Raw genomic sequence first — 25,732 nt, forward strand, 5'->3', positions numbered from 1 at the left:
AAAAAAAAAAAAAAAAAAAAAAAAAAAAAAAAAAACCACAAAAATGTCCAGGACCAGACAGTTTCAGAGCTGAATTCTACCAGACATTCAAAGAAGGATTGGTACCAATGCTATTGACACTATTCCATAAGACAGAGAAAAAGGGAATCCTCCCTAAATTATTCTATGAATAGCCCCAGTACCAAAACCAGGAAAGGACATAACCAAAAAAGAAAACTACAGACAAATAGTCTGGATTAACATAAATGTTAAAATACTTAACAATATATTAGCCAGGTGAATCCAACAACATGTCAAAAAGATAGTCCACCATGATAAAGTGGGTTTAATAACAACGATGCAGGAATGGTTTAACATATGCAAGTCAATAAATGTGACACAACACATAAACAGAAATAGAAACAAAAATCACATGATCAACTCAATAGACACAGAAAAAGCATTAGGCAAAATCCAACTTTCCTTTATAATTAAAATTCTCAGCAAAATCAGTATAAAAGAAACATTCCTCAATGCAACAAAATCCACCTAACCTGCAGCCAACATAAAATTGAATGGGGAAAAGCTGAAAGCTTTCCCTCTGAGAGCTGAAACAAGACAAGGATACCCACTATAACTATTTCTATTCAACAAAATACTGGAAGTCCTAGCCAGAGCTATCATGCAAAAGAAAAAAAATAAAGGTCATCCAAATAGGTAAAGAGGAAGTAAAGGTATACACTTAGGAATATACCTAAACAAGGAGGTGTAGTTTTCCTCATAGAGGAACTGATGAAAGAAATCATAGACGACACAAACAAATAGAAACACATCACATGCTCATGGATGGGTAGAATCCATAATGCGAAAAAGGCCATATTGCCAAAAGCAATCTACAAATTCAATGCAATTCCCATCAACATACAACCATTCTTCTTCACAGAACTAGAAAAAACAATCCTAAAATTCATATGGAACCCAAAAGGAGCCCACATAGCCAAAGCAAGACTAAGCAAAAAGAACAAATCTGAAGGCATCACATTACCTGATTCCAAACTATACCATAAGGCCATAGTCATCAAAACAGCATGTTACTGGTGTAAAAATAGGCACATACACCAATAGAACAGAATTGAGTACCCAGAAGTAAACTCAAATACTTACAGCCAACTGATCTTTGACAAATCAAATAAAAACAGTGTGGGGAAAAGATATCTTTTTCAAAAAATGGTGCTGGGATAATTGGCTAACCACACGTAGGAGAATTAAATTGGATTCTCATCTCTCACCTTATACAACAATCAACTCAAGATGGATTAAAGACTTAAATCTAAGACCTGAAACTGTAAAAATTCTAGAAGATAACATTGGAAAAACCCTTCTTACAGTGGCTTAGTAAAAGATTTCATGACCAAGAACTCAAAAGCAAATGCAACAAAAACAAAGAAAAATAGGTGGGACTTAATTAAACTAAAGAGCTTTGGAATGTCAAAAGGAACAGTCAGCATAGTAAATAGACAACCCACAGAATAGCAGAAAATCTTTACAATCTATGCATCCAACAAAAGACAAATCTCCAGAATCTACAAGGAACTCAAATTAGCAAGAAAAAAAAAAAAAACATCTCATTTTAAAAAGTCAGCTAAAGATATGAATAGACAGTTATCAAAAGAAGATGCCCAAATGGCCAAAAAACATGATAAAAGCTCAATATTACTAATGATCAGGGAAATGCAAATCAAAACTAAAATGTGATACCACCTTACTCCTGCAAGAATGGCATATATATATATATATATATATATATATATATATATATATATATATAAAATAGATGCTGGCATGGATACAGTGAAAAGTGAACACTTCTACACTGCCGGTCAAAATGTAAACTAGTACAAACACTATGGAAAACAGCATCGAGATTCCTTTAAAAAGTAAAAACAGAACTACCATTTGATCCAGCAATTATACTACTGGGTATCTACCCCAGAGGTAAAGAAGTCATTATACGAAAAGGATACTTGCACCTACATGAGTATAGCAGCACAATTCACAATTGCAAAAATGTAGAACCAGCCTGAAGGCCCACCAATCAACAAGTGTGTAAAGAAACTGTGGCATATATATATATACACACACACACACACATATATATATTATATACATATACATATATATTATATATATATGATGGAATATTACTCAGTTATAAAAAGGAATGAATTAATGACATTTGCAGTGACCCACATGGGATGGAGACTCTTATTCTAAGTGAAGTAACTCAGGAATGGAAAAATAAACATTGTTATGTTCTCACTCATAAAAGGGAGCTAAGTTATGAGGATGCAAAAGCATAAGAACAATTCAGTGGAATTCAGGGACTCGGCAGGGAAGGTTGGGAAAGGGATGAACGATAAAAGACTACAAATACGGTACAGTGTATGCTATTTGAGTGACAGGTGTGCCAAAATCTCACAAATCACCACTAAAGAACTTAATTATGTAACTAAATGTCACCTGTCCCTCAAAATCCTATGAAAACAAACAAAATATAAATAAAAAATACTATTGTTGTATGATTGACAGCTTGTTTTACTAGATTTTTTTCTGAGTGGATTATTCTTTCAAGTTTTCTAATGCAAAGTTGTCAACAGTGTATTTTGTTAAATAATGGAAATTGTCATAGCAAATTAAATATTGTTATTCACAATCATTATACTTTGTGAATTTAGATTCTCACATTTTCCTATGTATAATTTCCCACTCTTTGCTGATATAATGACCTCAAATTGCCAGGCAGATTTTCCATCACTCCATTTCCACTAGAATCAGAGGTCGTACATTTAAAAATTTATCATCCCCACAAGGGTTACTGCAATCCTTTTTTGCTTGCCATTGAGTTGCTATGTGGTTTGACAGTGCTTATGGGAGGCTGGCCAAGAATGTCAAGATATAATGTGAAAGGATGGTGATTTCTAATTATCTCATTTTATTAATTTTAGAAGTTGTATTCATAGACATATGGTACCTCTCATTGATGGGACTAGCTCATTATTTAATTACTCTTGGTGAAAATTGAATTTATACTATTAAAGTGAGAGAATATGTCTATGAAATCAATTTTGTTATTATTTAGCATAGTATTTATTCTTCAGAACACAATTTAATCTTAAAAAATCAAACTGCTGCATATTTGGGTTATCTCCTTGAATGCCTCATTACTCTTCAGGTACTAAATCATTATATTAATAATCTATGTTATTGCTAAGCAGGCAGGTGTGCATGGTCAATTTTTAATTTTGTTTTTATTTTACTCTTTGGTCAGTGGAATTCAAGAATTTGTTCATTCAGAAGATGATGAGAAAGCCCCACTTCTGGAGTACTTTATAAAATTTTACAAAGCCAATTTTTTTTTAAAATTCGAAAGAGTGAATTTAATTTACTTTAATGACTACCTAAAGTTGTAACTGGTTTGCACTTTGAAGCACTTTGGCATTTGTTGGTGGTTTTGTTTTTCGTTTTTAACTTAAGGTATATACATCAAAATTCAAATGGATTGACGAGTCTTGACTGACTTTAGAAACTGGCCTTTTAAATTTAATTTCAGAAATACAAGAAAACAAATGTTAAAGTTTGAAAAATAAGAGAATGTGGAGTTATAGACGAATGGAACAGAATAGATAACCCAGATGTAAGTCCACAGACCTACAACTATCTGATCTTCCACAAACCTGATAAAAAGAAGCAATGAGGAAAGAATTCCCTGTTCAATAAATGGTGCTGGATAACTGGCTAGTCATATGCAGAAGATTGAAACTGGACCAATTCCTTATGCCATATACAAAAATAACTCATGGTGGATTAAATACGTAAATGTAAAACCCAATCCCATAAAAACCCTGGATGACAACCTGGGCAATATCATTCTTGACATAGGAATAGGCAAGTATTTCATGACGAAGACACCAAAAGCAGTCACAACAAAAGCAAAAACTGACAAATGGCATATTGTTAAACTAAAAATCTTCCTCACAGCAAAGGAAACTATAAACAGAGTAAATAGTCAGTCTACAGAATGGGAGAAAATCTTTGCAAACTATGAATCTGACAAAGGTCCAGTTTCCAACATCTATAAGAAACTTAAACACATTTACAAGAAAAAAAAATTTAAAAGTGGGCAAATGACATGAACAGACACTTTTCAAAAGAAGATATACCTGCAGCCAACAATCACATGAAAAAAAAAAAGCATGGCATCACTGATCATTAGAGAAATGCAAATCAAAAAAATGAGATGCCATCTCACACCAGACAAAATGGCTATAATTAAAAGCCAAAAAATAACAGATGCTGGTGGAGTTGTGGAAAAAGGTTATAAGTGGGTGCTAAATGATGAGAACACATGGGGACAAAGTGGGGAACCACAAACTGGAGACTACTGGAGGGTGAGAGGATGGCAAGAATCATGAAAAATAACTAATGAGTACTAGACTTAGTACCCGGGTGATGAAATAATTTATACAACAAACCCCCATGACACACATTTACCTATGCAACAAACCTGTACATGTACCTCTGAAGTTAAAATAAAAGTTTAAAAAGAGGGAAAAATTACTTCAAAGGCATGGGAAATAAAGAGCCTTGACAAAAACAAACGAGAAAGGAACAATAGGGAGAGTATTTGGGGTAGGAGGTGGCCTGGGGTAACTTGGGATAATAGGGAAGGAGAACACGTGCTGTCTGAGCTGTTTGATGGGAAGGATTTTCACTCCCCATGCTCAGAAATTTGGCTGATGTATCACAGTGATCAGGAGGGAATAGCATGTAGAGAAGACTGGCCTGTTCATCACTGTCAAGTTACAGTTTGAAAATTAATGCTGATAGCTTTCAGAGTGTGCTGTGAGGGTAAATTTCAGCAGGACTGGAATTAGCCTGAACTGCTTCGTAAAGTTCCTACATGGCCCTAATGCCTGATCAATGAATGAAACATACTGATTAAGAGTGTTGATTTGGTCCAAGAATTATCGACATGGTTTGCACCAGCATGTCAGTATTGTTTACTAAGTGCGAGATTTATGATTTACACCTGATCTTGCTGAGACTGCAGAATAACTCTGCTTTTTGGACTGGTTATGTAGCAGTAATATGTCTGTTTGACCAGTAAAGTATTTTAAAATTTCAGTCATTTTGGAATCCCTGTTTCATTCAATCATCAGTGGTTCGTGATGTGAGAAAATGTACTAGGTCATGACCCTTAAAGAAGGAGGACAATAGAAACCCATAAACCAGACTCATTTCTATTAAACAGCTTTTGATTCTGATGCATACCCCATTTTCTTTCTTTCTCTCTTTTTTTTTTTGAGACGGAGTCTTGCTCTGTCACCTAGGCTGGAGTGCAGTGGCCAGATCTCAGCTCACTGCAAGCTGCCCCTCCCGGGTTTACGCCATTCTCCTGCATCAGTCTCCCGAGTAGCTGGGACTACAGGCGCCCGCCACCTCACCCGACTAGTTTTTTTGTATTTTTTTAGTAGAGACGGGGTTTCACCGTGTTAACCAGGATGGTCTTTTTTTTTTTAATTTATTTATTATTATTATACTTTAAGTTCTAGGGTACATGTGCATAACGTGCAAGTTTGTTACATATGTATACTTGTGCCATGTTGGTGTGCTGCACCCATCAACTCGTCAGCACCCAACAACTCGTCATTTACATCAGGTATAACTCCCAATGCAATCCCTCCCCCCTCCCCCCTCCCCATGATAGGCCCCGGTGTGTGATGTTCCCCTTCCCGAGTCCAAGTGATCTCATTGTTCAGTTCCCACCTATGAGTGAGAACATGCGGTGTTTGGTTTTCTGTTCTTGTGATAGTTTGCTAAGAATGATGGTTTCCAGCTGCATCCATGTCCCTACAAAGGACACAAACTCATCCTCTTTTATGGCTGCATAGTATTCCATGGTGTATATGTGCCACATTTTCTTAATCCAATCTGTCACTGATGGCTGACAAAGGGCTAATATCCAGAACCTACAAAGAACTCAAACAAATTTACAAGAAAAAAACAAACAACCCCATCAAAAAGTGGGCAAAGGATATGAACAGACATTTCTCAAAAGAAGACATTCATACAGCCAACAGACACATGAAAAAATGCTCATCATCACTGGCCATCAGACAAATGCAAATCAAAACCACAATGAGATACCATCTCACACCAGTTAGAATGGCGATCTTTAAAAAGTCAGGAAACAACAGGTGCTGGAGAGGATGTGGAGAAATAGGAACGCTTTTACACTGTTGGTGGGATTGTAAACTAGTTCAACCATTATGGAAAACAGTATGGCGATTCCTCAAGGATCTAGAACTAGATGTACCATATGACCCAGCCATCCCATTACTGGGGATATACCCAAAGGATTATAAATCATGCTGCTATAAAGACACATGCACACATGTTTATTGTGGCACTATTCACAATAGCAAAGACTTGGAACCAGGATGGTCTTGATCTCCTGACCTCGTGATCCGCCCGTCTCGGCCTCCCAAAGTGCTGGGATTACAGGCTTGAGCCACCGCGCCCGGCCGCATATCCCATTTTAATACCGTTACTATATTGTACCTTTTTCTAGTAACACTGTATATTTGTAGACATTTCTACGTTGGATACTGTGAATCATCTTTAGTAACAGAAACCTCTTTAGCTGTTAGTACACAGGGCAAGGAAGTGAGAAGGAGCAGGTGAGAAAAATGAAATAGGTTCTCTGCTCAAAGAGTAGACTGGGGTTTGGTGTCAGGGAACTATTAAGTTCAAGTCATTCTTCTGGGTGCTTTTTGCCCATTATAATTTTTAGTTAGTCTACTGACCCTCAGTTTATAAATATAAATAATAAAATTTTGACTACCTAGGTAATTTGTCTTAGTTATAGCTAGTGAGCGGCAGAACCGGGATTTGTATGCAGGGCTGTCTCGCTTCAATAATCATGCTCTTCTTTGTATACTATACCATCTCACCAGAGCCCTGGTACCTCAGGGTTATGGCTCACAGGAGTTTCAAAGTGAAAAGAGGCCATTTGTGAAACCATTCTGGGGCTTAGCAATTGTCTGAAGAAACCAGAAAAGACTAAAATGTTCAGAGCTTCCTCTGTGGCACAGTGGATAGATAATCAAGACTAATTAAGGTACAGAACCGACCCTTGACTTTCCTCAGCTGATAAGATATTATATTTCAGGCTTGTTGGAAGGTAATACCTAATTTTCTAAAAAATAAAGCCCAAATTACTTGTCCAAGCATTATAACCTTCAAAATCAGGTACAGCCAAAACATTTCTAGCTTCAGCTATTACTCTATGCCACAGATCCTAGGCCTCAGCAATATCCAAATTCTTCTTGTTCTAGCATTAAAACTTTCTGCTTCAATGTTACAGTGCCTGTTCCTTTCAACAAAACAAAGTTTCTGCCATCCTAGATTTTATGGTCTATGACAGGTGATGTTACATTCTATGGAGAAACAGTGTTGGGTAAGAAAATGAGTGACTGGAAGATACTGTTTAATATTGGGTTGTTATGGAAACCCTCTCTTAGGAGGCAATATTAAGCACAAAAGGAAGAAAATGAGAGAATGAGATTGTGAAAATGTGAAGGAAAAGTATTTCAGGCAAGTGCAAAAGTGAGATCAGTAAAGTGGTTATTGCAATAGTGCCAAGAAAGACAACGAAATCTTAGAGGAGAGTAATAGTGTGTCCTGAATTGGCGGGTTCTTGGTCTCGCTAACTTCAACAATGAAGCCACGGACCCTCACGGTGAGTGTTACAGTTCTTAAAAGACGGTGTGTCCAGAGTCTGCTCCTTCTGATGTTCGGATGTGTTTGGGGTTTCTTCCTTCTCTCCCCGGTGGGTTCGTGGTCTCACTGCCTTCAGGAGTGAAGCGGCAGACCTTCCCGGTGAGTGTTACAGCTCTTCAGGGCAGTGCGGACCCAAAGTGTGAGCAACAGCAAGATTTATTGCAAAGAGCCAAAGAACAACGCTTCCACAGTGTGAAAGGAAAGTCAAGCGGGTTGCAGCTGCTGGTGCTAGAGCCTGCTTTTATTCCCTTATGGGCCCCACCCACATTCTGCCAATTGGTCCATTTTACAGAGAGCTGGTTGGTCCATTTTATGGAGACCTCATTGGTCCATTTTACAGAGAGCTGATTGGTCCGTTTTACAGAGAGCTGATTGGTCCGTTTTGACCAGGTGCTAATTGGTGCATCTACAATCCTTTAGCTAGACACCAAAGTTCTCCAAGTCCCCACTAGATTAGCTAGATACAGAGTGCTGATTGGTGCATATACAATCCTCCAGCTAGACATAAAAGTTCTCCAAGTTCCCACCCAACTCAGGAACCCAGTTGGCTTCGTCTAGTGGATCCCATGCCAGGACCATGGGAGGAGCTGCCCACCAGTTCCGCCTGCCCTGCACCCGCACCCCTCAACCCTTGGGCAGTTGATAGGACAGGACTCCCCTGAGCAGTGGGCGGTGCCTGTTGGGGAGGCTCAGGTTGCAGGGGCGGGTGGGGGCTACTCAGGCAGGCAGGCTGCAGGTCCCCAGCCCTGCCCCGCAGGGATGCAGCTGAGGCCCGGGAGAATTGGAGCAGTGGTGTGGGCTGGCCGGCAGTGCTGGGGTATCTGGTGCACCCGCACCCTCCACCGCTGCTGGCCTGTGTGCTAAGCCCCTCACTGCCCCCAGAGGCGGGGCTGGTGGGGCTGGCCTACTGCTCCAACTGCAGGGCCCACAGAGACCCCGCCCACCTGGAACTCGCACTGGCCTGTGAGCGCCGTTCGCAGCCTCCTTTCCTGCCCATGCCTCTCCCTCCCTCCACACCTTCTTGCAAGCAGAGGGAGGCAGCTCCAGCCTCCGCCGGCCCAGAGAGGGGCTCCCACAGTGCAGGGGCAGGCTGAAGGACTCCTCAAGCACTGCCAAAGTAGTCACTGAGGCCAAGGAGGCGCCGAGAGCGAGTGAGGGCTGCCAGCACGCTGTCACCTCTCAATAGTAGTGAAGGTAAAGGGAAATTATGAGATTTGAAACATATTTTGAAAGGAGAGATAACAGAATTGTTGATTTGTTAATGGATTGGATGTAGTCAATGAAAGTAGTACAATAGTTAAAGATGAATCTAAGGTTTCTTGCCCAAGCAACTAGATGGCTAGAATTGCCATTAACTGCAATTAGGAATACTAAGTACCAAGGAATTTTTTGGAAGTGAGCTTGAAGAAGACTAGGTCTTTGTCCTTTGACATAGTAAACTTAAGATGTCTATCATGCATCCAGTGGGAGATGTTAAGTATGCAGTTACATATAAGCATAGAGGTCATAGGAAAGTTCCAGACTGGACATAAAATGTGAAAGTTGTAAAAGCATTTAAAGCCATATGATTGAGTTATAATATGTATCTATCTATGAATAATCAGTCTGTTCATCTATCTATTTATAATCTATCACTCAATTATTTACTGTTTTTAAGATGGGAGATTCCGTCATATACTGATGAGAATATCAGTATATTCTCATCAGAATATATATATATTTTCTTCCAGTAAAGAAGAAAACATTGCCAATATATGAAAGACAGGGAAGAATTGCTGAATTAATGCCCTTTACTAACTAAGAGGGTGGGTGTCTTAGTCCATTTGTGTTGTTACAAATAAATGTCAAAGGATGAGTAATTTATAAAGAAAAGAGGTTTATTTGGCTCATGTATATTCAGGTTGTACAAGAAGCATGGTGTCAACATCTCCTTCTGACGAGGGATTCAGGCTGCTCCCATTCATGGCAAAAGGCAAAGGAGAGCTGGCATGTAGATATCATATAGTGGAAGAGAGAAGAACAGAGAGAGAAGGGAGGAGGTGCCATGATCTTTCTAAAAATCAGATCTTGTGGAACTAAGAGTGGCAACTCACTCATTACCATGAAGATCTCACCAAGCAATTCATGAAGGATTCATCCAGATAACCCAAACACTATTCACTAGGCTTCACTGTCCACATTAGGGATCACAATTCAACATGAGATTTGAATGGGACAAATGTCTAGGCCATATCAGTAGTACTAAGTGTTTTTATTTTTTGAAAGAAGGGGATGGTCAAAGGGGAATTTGGGATATTGGATATTATTTAAAGAAAAACTGTAATTTTAATTGCCTTTCTGTTTTATTTCTAAAAGCATTAACTAGCACGTATAAGAAAATTGAAACTGTGCTGGTTGAGATATCAATGAAAGAATGACTAATTTGTGTAAAATGGTGCAAATAAAGTATTTGTTTGTGTATTAGAAGCAAAGATATACACTGAGACCAGCACACTCCCAAAGTGTGTAATAATAAATCTCGCACTTAGCAAACAATGCTGACATGCTGGTGCAAATCATGTCAATAATTCTTGGACCAAATCAACACTTTTAATCAGTATGCTTCATTCATTGACCAGGCATTAGTGCCATGTAGGAACTTTAGAAAGCAGCTCAGGCTAATTCTAGTCCTGCTGAAATTTACCCTCACAGCACACTCTGAAAGCTATCAGCATTAATTTTCAAACTGTAACTTAACAGTGATGAACAGGCCAGACTTCTCTGCATGCTATTCCCTCCTGATCACTGTGATTCATCAGCCAAACTTCTGAGCATAAGGAGTGAAAGCCTTCTCATCAACAGCTCAGAGAGCAGAATGTGTTCTCCCTCTCTCTTATCTCATGTTACCCCAGGCCACCTCCCACCCTAAATACTCCCCTATTGTCCCTTTCTCATTTGTTTTTGTCAAGGCTCTTTATTTCCCATGCCCACGAAGTAATATTTTCCCTCTTTTTCAATTTTTATTTTAACTTCAGGGGTACGTATGCAGGTTTGTCACAAACACAGCCAAGATGGTTGACTAGATGCAGCCAGGAAGAGCTTCTCCCACTGACAGATCAGACCATCAAGATGGCCCGCACAATCCAAACAGATCTTTGGAATAAAGGCCTTGAGAGTGTATAGAGGGAGGATGCAGCCCCTGAGCTAAAGGGGGACAATGCTGAAAACCCTGCAGAGGACTGCTAATCAAGAGGACTCACTCGTGGCCCTGAGTAGTTCCTGGGGAATGAGTGAGTTAAACAGGCGTGCAATGGCTGACTGTCATCATGGATCTCTGGAATCCTAGCTGCAGGAGACTCAATGATCCCCAAGGACATTTGAAATTGCCAAGTACAGGGCTCTAGTGTGCATGGAGTCTAGAGGGTTTGGTGTGGGAATGGATGCAGTGGAGCATGACCAAGGACACACATCCCCCAAGGCCCACCATGCTCCTATAGATGGTTTTGGCTTTTGTTGACTGTCAGACCTGCTTAGAAAAAAGCCAGCTTGCCAATGTGATCTGAGTGCCCCACTTCCAACCCCTGACCTACCAAACTCTTCCAGGGTCCTTGACTGGCCACACCCTCTTGCAGCTCAGCTTCAGATGCACGACTGAGGCACTTCCCAGTAGCCATGGCTATAGTTTTTAGGCTGGCAGAGCCTCCCTAACTATCAGAGAGCATTTGCAGGTGGGACCCTACTAGTACACACCTGCCTGCAGTCTCCTATCACTACTTTGGTGTCATGTACTCATCTGCAGCCTCCACCCACTTCTTCACTGGCACACATGGGTACATGGATTTTGCTGCCCCAACACTAACAGCACACACACAGACATTGCCGCATAGCTGCCCCACTACTGCTGATGCATGCATGAACATGGACTCTGCTTCCAACACCCCAGTGAAGCACTTTTTTGAGCATTCCCTGTTGGAGTATTGTAGCCAGTGAACTAAGAACTTGGGACCTCCAGTGTAGAAGATGCTGAACCTCGAGAGGCCAGAGAACAAAGCTGTAGGACTGGTCCCAGACCCACAGGGTAAGAGCATGTAGCCAGGAGCACTGAGCTGAGCCTTGGCCGCCTAAAATCATCCAAAAACAAACCCAGTTGACTAAACCCAACTTATACCACAGTGAAATCCTCAAGAACCTCCAAGAATAAAAAAGCAAACAGTCCCACCTAAAGAATAATGAGTTCAATAATTAAAGGGAAATAAGCTCACACAGATGAGGGGAAAAAAAAAAAAAAAAAAACCTAGTGCAAGAAATTAGACAAGTCTCAAAAATGAATGGCTTCTTACCTTTAAATGATTACACTAGCTCATGAGCAATGATTTTTTTTAAATTTATTTATTATTATTATACTTTAAGTTGTAGGGTACATGTGCATAACGTGCAGGTTTGTTACATATGTATACTTGTGCCATGTTGGTGTGCTGCACCCATCACCTCGTCATTTACATCAGGTATAAATCCCAATGCAATCCCTCCCCCCTCCCCCCTCCCCCTCCCCATGATAGGCCCAGGTGTGTGATGTTCCCCTTCCTGAGTCCAAGTACCATCATTCTTAGCAAACTATCACAAGAACAGAAAACCAAACACCGCATGTTCTCACTCATAGGTGGGAACTGAACAATGAGATCACTTGGACTCAGGAAGAGCAATGATTTTTAACCAGACTTAAATGACTGAAAAATTACAGAAATAAAATTATGATTCTATATGGCGACAGAGATCATTAAAATTCAGGAGAAAGTTGAAACTGAATCCAAATAATCTTAAGAAATCCAGTAAAATGATTCAAAAGCTGAAAAGTGAAATAGCCATGTTAAGAAAGAACCAAAGTGATCTGACAGAGCTGAAAAACTCACTACAAGAATTTCCTCATACAATCAGAAATACTAACAGTTGAATCAACCAAACTGAGGAAACACTCTCAGAGCTCAAAGACTGTTTTTGTCGAGTCAATCCAGTCAAAAAAAAATAAAACAGAATGAACAAAACATCTGAAAAATATGGGATTATGTTAAAAGATGAAACCTAGGATTCATTGGCATCCCTGAAAGAGAGGGAGAGATAGCAAGCAACTTGGAAAATATACTTAAGGGTATTGTCCATAAAAATTTTTCCAACCATTAGTAAGGTCCACATTAAAATTCAGGGAATTCAGAGAACCCCTGCAAGATACTATTCAAGATGACATTCCAAAGACACATAGTCATGAGATTATCCAAGATCAATAGGAAAGAAAAATATATGTATAAGGTAGCAAGAGAAAAGGGGTAGATCACAAAGGGAATCCTATAAGGCTAACAGTGGAATTTCTGGCAGATCTCCAGAAGCCAGAAGAGGTTAGGGGCTTATATTCAACATTATTAAAGAATAGAAATTTCAACCAATAATTTTATATCCATCCAAACTAGGCTTCACAAGCAAAGAAAAAAATAAATTCTTTTTGAAACAAGCATATGCTAAGAGAATTTATTACCACCATATCTGCCTTACAAGAGGTTCTTAAGGGAGAACTAAACATGAAAATGAAAGATTGTGAATGGCCACAACAAAAACACACTTAAGTCCATAGACCATTGACACTGTAAAGCAACTACACAATCAAGTGTACATAACAACCAGCTAACAACATAATGACAGAATCAAATTCGCACATATTAATATTAACCGTGAATGAAAATGGACTAAATTATCTACCTAAAAGGCACAGAGTGGCATGTTGGAGAAAGAAGCAAGAATGAACTCTATGCTCTCTTCAAGAGACTCATCACACACTCAATGAAAGTCATAGGATCAAAGTAAAGGAATAGGGAAAGATCTATCAAGCAAATAAAAAGCAAAAAGAGCAGGAGTTGTTATTCTTATTTGAGACAAAACAGACTCCAAAGCAACAACAATCAAAAAAGGACAATGAAAAGTATTACATAATGATAAATGGTTGAATTCAACAAGAATTAACTATCTTAAATGTATATGCATCCAACACTGGAGCATCCATATTCATAAAGCAAGTAGTTAGAGAGCTATGAAGAAACTTAGATAACCACACTTTACTGACAGTACTAGACAGATCATGGAGGCCAAAAGCTAACAAAGATACTCAGGATATAAACTGGACACTTCAATAAATGGACCTAACAGATATCTACAGTATACTCCATCCAACAACAACAGATTATACATTCTTCTCATCTGCATATGGCACATGTTTTAAAATTAACCACGCACTCAACGATAAAGTAGTGCTCAAATAATTTTTTATAAAAATTATCAACCACAATGTTGGCCCACACAGCAATAAAAACACAAATCAATAACAAGAAGATCTCTCAAAACCGTGGTTACAAAGAAATTAAGCAATCTGCTACTGAATGGCTTTTGGGTAAAAAAATAACATTAAAGCAGCAATTAAGAATTAGTTTACACTCATGAGAACAAAGATATAGCGCAACAGAATGTGTTGGGCAGAGCTAAAGCAGTGTTAAGAGGAATTTTATAGTGCTAAACTCCCATATTAAAAAGTTAGAAAAATATTGTTAACAATCTAACATGACACATAGAGGAAATAGAAAAAAAAAAAAAAAAAAAGAACGAATCTACCCCAAAACTAGTAGAAGAAAAAAAATATCTGAAATCAGGTTTAAACAGAATGAAACTGAGATGCAAAAACTACACAAAAGATCAATGAATCCAGGAGCTGGTTTTTAGAAAGAATAAATCATAATGGTATATCACTAGCTAGACTAATCAATTAAAAAAGAGAAGATCCAAATAAACAGAATCAGAAATGACAAAGGAAACATTAACACCAACTCGCAAAAATACAAAAAAAATCTCTCAGTGGCTACTATAAACAATGGATACACTCTTGGAAATGTGAAACCTCCGAAGATTTAACCAGAAAGAAATTATAACCCTGATCAGATCAATTATGAGCTCCAAAATTGAATCAATAATGAAAAACCTACCAACTAGTAAAAATTCTGGATCAGAGAGATTCACAGCCTAATTCTTCCAGATGAATACAAAAGAAGCATTATCAATCTTATTGAAAGTTTTGCAAAAAATCAAAAAGGAGAAATTTCTTTCACCCTTGCTCTATGAAGCCAGCATCATACTGATACCAAAATATGACAGAGTTGCAACAGAAAAAAAGAAACTTCAGGTCAATATCCTTGATGAACATAGATGCAAAAATTCTCAACAAAATACTAGCAAACTGAATCCAGCAGCACATCAAAACACTAATCCAGCACCCTAAAGTAGTCTTTATTTCTGCAATGCAATGTTGATTTAACATTTGCAAATCAATTAATGTGAATTGTTGCATAAACAGAACTAAAAACAAAACCACACAATCATCTCAATAGACATAGAAAATGTTGTTGATAAAATTCAACATCCTTTTATGTTAAAAACCTTCAACAAACTAGATATCAAAGGAAGATACTTCAAAATATTAAGATTCCTATTTGACAAACTGACAGCCAACATCACAGTGAAACGACAGAAGCTGGAAGCACTGCCCTTGAGAAAAATAACAAGGCAAGGATTTCCACCCTTACCACTGCTATTCAATATGGTACTAGATGTACTAGCTAAAGAAATCAGAAAAGAAAAATAAATAAAAGCCATCCAAATAGAAAGAGAAGTCAAACTATCTCTTCATAGATCATATAAATCTATACCTTAAAAATGCCATAGTTTCTGTCCAGGGCTCCTAGATCTAATAAACATCTTCAGAAAAGTTTTAGAATATGAAATTCATGTAAAAAAGTCAGTAGGATTTCTACATATCAATAACATAAAAGCTGAGAGCTAAATGAAGAACACAGTCCCATTCACAATAGCCACAAAAAATAAAATACAAGGGAATAGAGATAACCAGGGAGATAAAAAGATCTCTACAATGAGAATGATAAAACACTGTTGAAAAAAATCAGAGATGACATAAAGAAATGGATAAACATTCTATGTATATAGATAGGAAGAATCAACATTATTAAAATGACCTTACTGCATAAAATAAGTTGCAGTCTCAACAATGTCCCTATCTAATTACCAATGACATTTATTACATAATTAGAAAAATACTTTTCTAAAATTCATGTGGAACATGAAGACAGCCCAAATAGCCAGAGCAATCCTAAGGAAAAAAACAGCAAAGCTAGAGAAACCACACTACTCATCTTCAAACTATACTACAAGGCAACAGTAACTAAAACAGCATGGTACTAAAAAGAAACACACACATAAACCAGTGGAACAGGTTGGGAAACTCAGAAATAAAGCCACATACCAACAACCATCTGATCTTTGACAAAATCAATAACAAGAAGCAATTGGAAAATAACTCCCTATTTAACAAATAGTGCTAGGATAACTAGCTAGCCATATACAGAAGATTGAAGGTGGACCCCTTTGTTGCAGCATATAAAAAATCAACTCAAGATGAGTTAAAGACTTAAATGCAAAACCTAAAGCAATAAAAGCTGTGGAAGATAACCTAGGAAATACCCTTCTGGACATAGGCCCTGCAAAGTTTTTATGATGAAGACTGAAAAAACAATTGAAAGAAACCCAACAATTGAATGTGATCCAGCAATCCCACTTCTGGTTATATACCCAAAAGAATGAAAGTCAGTATAGCAAAGGGATATCTATCTGCACTCCCATGTTTGTTGCAGCACTGTTCATGATAGCTAAGATTTGGAAGCAACCTAAGTGCCCATCAACAGATGAATGGATAAAAAATGAGGTAGGTATACACAATGGAGTACTACTCAGCCATAATAAAAGAATGACATTCTGTCATTTGCAACAATACTGGAGATTTTTATGTTAAGTGAAATAAGCCAGGCACAGAAGGACAAACATCACATGTTCTCACTTATTTGTGAAATCTAAATATCAAAATAATTGAACTCATGGACATAGAGAGTAGAAGGATGGTTACCAGAAGCTGGGGAGGGTAGTAGGGGGTTAGGAGCTTTGGGAGAGGTGGAGATGGTTAATGGGTACAAAAAGTAGTTGGAAGGAGTAAAAAAAGGACCTAATATTTGATATCACAGCAGGGTGACTATAGTCAATAGTAACTTAATTGTACACTTTAAATAATAAAAATAATGTAATTAGGTTGTTTGTAACACAAAGGATAAATGACTGAGAGGATGGATGCCCTATTATCCATGATGTGCTTATTCTACCTTGCACACCTATATCAAAACACCTCATGTGCCCTATAAATATATATGCCTACAATGTGCCCACAAAAATAAGAATATTTATGAAACAAATGAGAAATGTGATCTAATTATATTAAAGAGCTACTGCACAGCAAAAGAAATCATCAATAGAGTAAACCACTGCCCTACAGAGTGGGAGAAAATATTTTCAAGCTATGCATCTAAAAAAGGTCTACTATCCAGAGTCTATATAGAACTTAAAAAGCAAAATACAAACAACCCCATTCAAAAATGGGCAGAGGACATGAACAGACACTACTCAAAAGAAGACATAAATGCAGCCAACAAGCATATGAACAAATGTTCAGCAGCACCTATCATTATACAAATGCAAATCAAAACCACAATGATGTACCATCTCACACCAGGCAGAAAGGCTATTATTAAAAAGTCAAAAAGTAACAGATGCTGGTGAGGTTATGAAGAAAGGGAACATTTGTACACTGCTGATGGAAATATATATAATAATTCAGCCACTGCAGAAAGCAGTTTGGAGTTTTTTCAAATAACTTAGTCAACCCAGTCATCCCATTATTAAGTCTATATCCAAAAGAATATAAATTGTTCTATCATAAAGATACATGTATTCATATGTTCATCACACCACTATTCACAATAGCAATGACATAGAATCACCTTAAATGCACATCAGTGGTGGACTGTATAAAGAAAATATGGTGTGTATACACCATGGAATACTACGCAGCCAAAAAAGGAACAAAATCATGTCCTTTGCAGCAACAGGGATGTAATTGGAGGCAATTATCCTAAGTGAATTAACACAGAAAAAGAAAACCAAATATCTTATTTTCTCGTGTAAGTGGAAGCTAAACATTGAGTACACATGGCCATAAAGAAGGAAACAATAGACATACTTGAAAACAGAGGGTAAGAGGAGGATGAGGATGAGAAAACTATCAAGCACTATGCCCATTACATTCTGCTATGTCTATGAGTTCAATTGTTTTAATTTTTAGTTTCCACAAATAAGTGAGAATATGTAAGGTTTGTCTTTATGTGTCTGGATTATTTCACTTAATGTAATGACGTCCAGTTCCATCCATGTCTTAGCAAATGATGGAATGTCTGCCATTTTTTTAATGGCTGAATAGTACTCCACTGTGTATATGTACCACACTTTTTATCCGTATGTGTGTTGGTTGTTTCCAAACCTTGGCTATTGTGAATAGTGCTGTAACAAACATAGGAGGGCAGATATGCCCTTCATACCCTGATTTCCTTTCTTTCAGGTATCTACCCAGCAGTGGGATTGCTGGATCATATGATAACTCTAATATTAATTTTTTGAATAGCCTTCAAACTTTTCTCCACAACCGTTATATTAACTGAAATTCCCACCAACAGTGTATGAGGGTTCCGTTTTCTTCATATCCTCACGGGCATTTTTTATTGTGTGTTTTTGGAAAAAATGGCATTTTAACTAGGGTGAGATGATATCTCATAGTTTTGATTTGCATTTCTCTTATTATCAGTGATATTAAGCACCATTTTATTTACTGTTTGCCATATGTATGTCTTCTTTTGAGAAATGTCTATTCAAATATTTGACCTATTTTTAACCAGGTTATTTGATTTTTTCCAGTAGAGTTGTTTGAGCTACTTATATATTCTGGTTAGTAATCCCTTGTCAGATGGGGAGTTTGCAAATGTTTTCTCCCATCCTATGAGTTGACTTGTCATTTTTTTGATGGTTTTCTTTCCTGTACAGAATCTTTTTAACTTGATGTGATCCCATTTTTCCATTTTTGCTTTGGTTGCCTGTGCTTATGGGTGATTACTCAAAAAATTTTGGCTCAGAGCAATGTCCTGTAGATTCTTCCCAATGCTGTAGTAGTTTCACATTTTGAGGTCATGGATTTAAGTTTTTATAGCTTCTTGATGAATTGACCTTTTTATCATTATATAGTGAACTTCTTTTTCTCTTATAGGTTTTGTCATGAAATTCATTTTGACTCATATAAATATAGCTACTCCTGATTTTTTTTCTTTCCATTGGCATTAAATATAATTTTCCATCCTTTTATTTCCGATCTCTATGTGTCTTTATGGATGAAGTGTGTCGCTTATAGGCAACAGATCACTGGGTCTTATTTTTTTAATTCATTCAACAACTCTGTGCCTTTGATTGAAAAATTTAGTCCATTTACATTCAATGCTATTATGAATAAATAAGGACTTGCTCCTGCCATATTGTTATTTGTTTTCTTGTCTGCTTTTCATGTCTTCCTTCCTTCTTGTCTTTTTTTTTTTTTTTTTTTTTTTTTTTTTTGGTCAAGGTGATATTCTGGTGATATAATTTAGTTACCTCTTTTTCATTTTTTGTGTATTTTTTATGTTTTCTTTTATTTGAGCTTACCGTGAGGCTTAAAAATACTATTTTATAACACTTTTTTTGCTGATCACATCTTAACACTAAATAAATGATCAAACAAACAAGCAAAAACAATACCAACTATACACCATAACATTTTCTCTCTGATTTTTAATTTATTGTTGTTTTCATTTTTATCTTATTGTACTGTTCATATCTTGACGAATTTTTGTAATTATTATTTTTTTTGGATCATCTTCTAGTCTTTCTACTTAAGATAAGTGTAGTTTACACACCACAGTAAAGTATGATAATATTCTGTGTTTTTCTCTTTACTTACTGTTACCAGTGAGTTTTGTACCTTCAGATGATTTCTTATTGCTCATTAATATCTTTTATTTTCTGATTGAAATACTGCCTGTAGCATTTCTTGCAGGACAGATCTTGTGTTGATGAAACCCCTAAGTTTTTTTTTTTTTTTTTTTTTTTTTTTGTCTGAGAAAGTCTTTATTTGTCCTCTGTGTTTGAAGAATATTTATACTGCTTATACTCTTCTAGGGTCAAAGTTTTATTTCCTTCAGCATTTTAAATATGTCATGCCACTGCCTTCTGGCCTGCAAGGTTTCCAGTGAAAAGTCCACCACCAGAAATGTTGCTGAGCTCCATTGTATGTTATTTGTTTTTGTTTTTCTCTTGTTGCTTTTAGGATCTTTTATTTATCTTTGACTTTTGTGAGTTTGGTTTTAAATTGGCTTGAGATGGTCTTCTTTGGGTTATGTCTGCTTGGTCTTCTATGACCTTCTTGAACTTGAATATTGGTATCTTTCTTTAGGTTTGGAAAGTTTTCTGTTGTTATTCTTTTGAAAAAACTTTCTATTTCTATTTTTTTCTTTAGCTCCTCTTTAAGACCCCAAACTCTTACATTTGGCCTTTTGAGGCTACTTTTTAAATTCTATAGGCATGCTTTTATGTTTTATACTCTTTTCTTTTTTGTCTTCTCTAACTGTGCATTTCCAAATAGTCTGTCTTCAGGATCACCTATTCTTTCTTCTGATTGGTCAATTCTGCTATTAAGAGACTTTGATGCATTCTTCAGTACGTCAATTACATTTTTCAACTCCAAAATTTTTGATCACTTCATTTTAATTGTTTCATTGTCTTTTGTTAGAGTTGTCTGATAGAATTCTAGATTCCTTATCTGTGTTATCTTAAATTATAGGGGGGGTCCTGTTTTTAATTTTCATCTAAAAGTTTACATATATCTGTTTTTTCCAGCATTGTTCTCTGATTCTCTGTTCAGTTCATTTGGTGAAGTCATGCTTCCCCAGATGGTCTTAATGACTATGGATGTTTGTCTCATTGTGACCATTGAAACATTATTGTAGTCTTTGCAGTCTGAACTTTATTGTACCTCTTCTTCATGGGAGGGCTTTTCAGATATTTAAAAGGAATTGGGTATTGTGATCTAAGCCATATCTGCATTAGGGGGTACCACAAGCCCAGTAATGCTGTGGTTCTTGCAGAATCATAGAGGTACCACTGTGATGGTCTTGGATAAGATCAAAAAGAATTTTCTGGATCATCAGGCAGAGACTCTGCTTTCTTCCCTTACTTTCTCCCAAGCAAACAGAGCCTTTCTCTCTTTTTTGAATCACCTGGAGGTGGTGGTGGTGTGACAAAAACAGCCCGATTTCCAGCACCTCTAGGATTGCACTGGGTCAGACCTGAAGCCAGAAGAGCACTGGGTTTTGCCCAAGACCCACTGTAACCACTCCATGGATTCTGCCTATCTTCACTCAATGCATTGGGGTTCTACAATCAGCAGGTGGTAAAGGAAGCCAGGCTCATGTCCTTCCCCTAAGGGTGGCAAGATTTCCCAGACCCTTGGTGGATCTAAATATGCCCTTTGGGAACTAGAGAATGGAGCCAAATACCTTAGAAGTCTACCAGGTGTTCTATTTTACCAAAGCTAAATTGGCACTCAAACCACAAGACACAGTCCTCACTCTTCCCTTCCTTTCCACAGGCAGGGAAGTCTCAACCCATGGCCACCATCACCAAAGAACCATGAGTACTGTCAGGCTATACCACCAAAGTTCACTTAAGGCCCAAGGGCTCTTCAGTTAGCTTTTGGTGAATGCTGTCTTGCCTGGGACTCACTTTTCAGGGTAATTGCCTCTCTTCTGGCCCAGGGCAAGTCCAGAAATGCTTGGCTCATGAACTAGACCTGGAATCAGGGTCTCCAACAGCCCACTTGGTTCTCTACCCTCCTGTCATTGCACTTGTACCTAAGGTACTAGATGAAGACTCTTTTACATTTCCCTCCTCTTTTATCAAGCAGAAGGAGCCTCTCCCCATAGCCACAACAGCTGGAAATGTGCTTAGCCCCTACTGAAGAAGCACATCTCAGAGTATCAACCAAGGCCCATGGTGTACTACCTGGGTATCACTGCTGGTTATTCAAGGCCTGAGCGCTCTTTAGTCAGCAGGTGATGGGTCCTGACAGGACTGCATTCTTCCCTTGATTCCCTTCATTCCTAGGGTGTGTCCAGAAATATCATCTAGAAGCTAGGTCCTGAAAAGGGCCTTGTAACTCTGACTCATGCACTATCCTATGGTGGCTGAGCTGATATCTAAGATGCAAGACAAAGTCCTCTTCACTCTTCCCTCTACTATCCTCATGCAGACAGTAATGGTCTCTTTTGCAGCCATGAAGTGTGCTGACTAGGGTTGGGACAGGTGGTGCAAGCACTCTGTTAGCTGTCCTGGCTTGTGTCTCAGAAGACTGCATACCCTGCCCAAGTCTGTTGACTCTGAGCCCAGTTCCACACTAGGACTTACCTAGGAATTACAGTCCCTGTGTCCTAGACTGCCTGTCCTGTTTACTTAGAGCCACAGAGCCCTTTAGTCCTTGGTGGTGACAGCTGATATAAGTGATCCCATCTGGCTAGAGCTGGTTTGAATATTCCCTTCATGGGCAAGTGTCAGCTGAGTTCAGCCCAATTTTGCTTTTCCCTGTGACAGGGCAGTACTGAGTTCAATGTGGTCTCTCACTATTTCTGTGCTCTCTCTCTCTCTTCAGCATACAGATTACTTCTCTGTTCCATGCAGCCACTGCTGAAGGATGAGGAGGTGTGGTTGGCATCAGTGATCAAAACTGTCTTTCCTACCTTCTGTGTAGGGAGAACACTCCCAAGCCATGTTTTCCTCTATTCTCACATCACAACAATCATAAACACAGAAGAAGGCTTCTGTGACCAACTGTGTGGGGTTTTTCCCCACACCAGCAGACATCAGCTGGTTGCCCTCTAATGCATTTCTATCACTACCTACCTGAAGATAGTGTCAGATCCCACAGTAGAGGTCTCAATTCCCAAGACTTCTCCTCTCCACATACCAGTTGCAAGTCTGGGTCCCCAGAACTTCTGATCAAGTGACTTCAAATTAGAGTCCCCATGACTCCTTCTTTGGGATTGATTAATTTGCAGAAGCAGCTCACAGAACTCAGGGAAACACTTACCTATGTTTATTGGTTTATTATAAATAATATTGCAAAGGATACAACTTTTAAGCTTTATGTCAAATGTACTAAAGGCATGATGGTGGTGGGTTGTGCTTTTACCACATCTAGAAAAATTGAGGCTAACACTGAATGCAGCTATATTGCCTGATGTTAAAACTAGCTCACTAATTCTGTACCTTACCCTGTCTGAATGGGAGTGAACTAAGGAGGACCTACCTGTTAGACTAGACTACTTGCTAGACTAGCTGAAGAGATGCATAGGGTGAGGTATAAGGGAAGAGGCATAGAGTTTCCATGTCTTCCCTGGGTGCACCACCATCCAGGGATCTCCACGTGTTCACCTATTTGGAAGTTCCCTTAACCCTGTCTGCTCCCTTGGGGTTTCACGGAAGCTTCATGACATCAGGATTTCTTCCTCCAGGGTATAGGGTGAGACCCTCTCTGGAAGGGTCTTAAGATTCACATTCAGAAAGGCAGAGAAACATTAGAGTGCAAGAAGGGCAGGAGGTCAGAGGCCTGCCCCTGAGTTATTTGTTTTGTTTTGTTTTGAGATGAAGTCTTTCTCTGTCACCCATGCTGGAGTGCAGTGGTGCAATCTCAGCTCACTGCAACCTCCGCTTCCTGGGTTCAAGTGATTCTTCTGCCTCAGTCACCCGAGTAGCTGGGATTACATGTGCATGTCACCACACCCGGCTAATTTTTGTATTTTTAGTAGAGATGGGGTTTCACTATTTAGGCCAGGCTGGTCTTGAACATCTGACCTCAAGTGATCTGCTCTTTTGGACCTCCCAAAGTGCGGGGATTACAGGCCTGAGCCACTGCACCTAGCCCTGCTCCTGAGTTCTAACACATCCAGTATTATAATAAAAGATGGTAACAAGGGCTGTGGGAGTTATGAGTCCGTAACCATGGACAAAAGTCAATGTATACCATAACACCACATGCCACTCCCTAGTTTTTTACCATGGAACTTTTACATTATATCTATATCTATATCTATATTTCTCTGTATATATAGATATAGATAGATCGATAGATATATTACAATCAATCAATAACAATTAATCCAGTCCATCATAATGTATGAATATCTCCCAAGATGAGGTCACTCAAATATGTAGGCATCCTCTCAATCTTGTCAGGTTCCAAAAGCAGGAGTGACCTTGGTACGTATACAATTTCACCCTTTCAGGCATCTGAGATAATTACGCTGAAACAATCAATGTTATCTCTTGCTCTGAGACTCTTTTGAGTTTTTAATGTAATAAATTTCCTCATTTCCAGCTGCATCCATGTCCCTACAAAGGACAAAAACTCATCCTTTATTATGGCTGCATAGTATTCCATGGTGTATATGTGCCACATTTTCTTAATCCAGTCTGTCACTTGGACTCGGGAAGGGGAACATCACACACCGGGGCCTATCATGGGGAGGGGGGAGGGGGGAGGGATTGCATTGGGAGTTAAACCTGATGTAAATGACGAGTTGATGGGTGCTGACGAGTTGATGGGTGCAGCACAGCAACATGGCACAAGGATACATATGTAACAAACCTGCACGTTATGCACATGTACCCTAGAACTTAAAGTATAATAATAATAAAAAATAAATTAAAAAAATAAATAAATAAGTAAATTTCCTCATTGAAGAACCCATTTATTCATTTTTTACTCTCGGCTGCTATTTCCCCTTCTCTTCATTAACACTAACACTTTTTCACTTTTGGAAGGGGCATTAGAATCACCACTGTGCTTGTCTACATTGCAGGTAGCAATACAAGTCTAGTAAGTAGCTCCTCCTCAGTTCACTCCCATTCAGACAGCGTAAGGTGCAGAATTAGTGAGCTATTTTTACCAACGGGCAACATAGCTGCACTCACTGCTAGCCTCAATTTTGCTAGATATGGTGAAGACACAACCCACCACCATAGTGTTTTTAGGAATTTTGACATAAAGTTTAAAAGCATAGTTACAGTTTTCTATTTAGAAATTATCCCTGCTATTGCAGCACTTGTACTTGAAGTCCTGGTCCTAAGATCACTGCATCAGGCAAAGGAGACAAAAATCATTTTTTGAGATAATTTGGGAAGAAAGAAAAAAAATACATAGTTTTTTTTTAATTTATTTATTATTATTATACTGTAAGTTGTAGGGTACATGTGCATAACGTGCAGGTTTGTTACATATGTATACTTGTGCCTTGTTGGTGTGCTGCACCCATCAACTCGTCATTTACATCAGGTATAACTCCCAATGCAATCCCTCCCCCCTCCCCCCTCCCCATGATAGGCCCCGGTGTGTGATGTTCCCCTTCCTGAGTCCAAGTGATCTCATTGTTCAGTTCCCATAAAAATCCTAGAGGAAAACCTAGGTAGTACCATTCAGGACATAGGCATGGGCAAAGACTTCATGTCTAAAACACCAAAAGCAACGGCAACAAAAGCTAAAATTGACAAACGGGATCTCATTAAACTAAAGAGCTTCTGCACAGCAAAAGAAACTACCATCAGAGTGAACAGGCAACCTACAGAATGGGAGAAAAGTTTTGCAATCTACTCATCTGACAAAGGGCTAATATCCAGAACCTACAAAGAACTCAAACAAATTTACAAGAAAAAAACAAACAACCCCATCAAAAAGTGGGCAAAGGATATGAATAGACATTTCTCAAAAGAAGACATTCATACAGCCAACAAACACATGAAAAAATGCTCATCATCACTGGCCATCAGAGAAATGCAAATCAAAACCACAATGAGATACCATCTCACACCAGTTAGA

The sequence above is a fragment of the Theropithecus gelada genome, chromosome X, assembly GCF_003255815.1.
Source record: "Theropithecus gelada isolate Dixy chromosome X, Tgel_1.0, whole genome shotgun sequence".
Classification (NCBI taxonomy): Eukaryota; Metazoa; Chordata; class Mammalia; order Primates; family Cercopithecidae; genus Theropithecus; species Theropithecus gelada.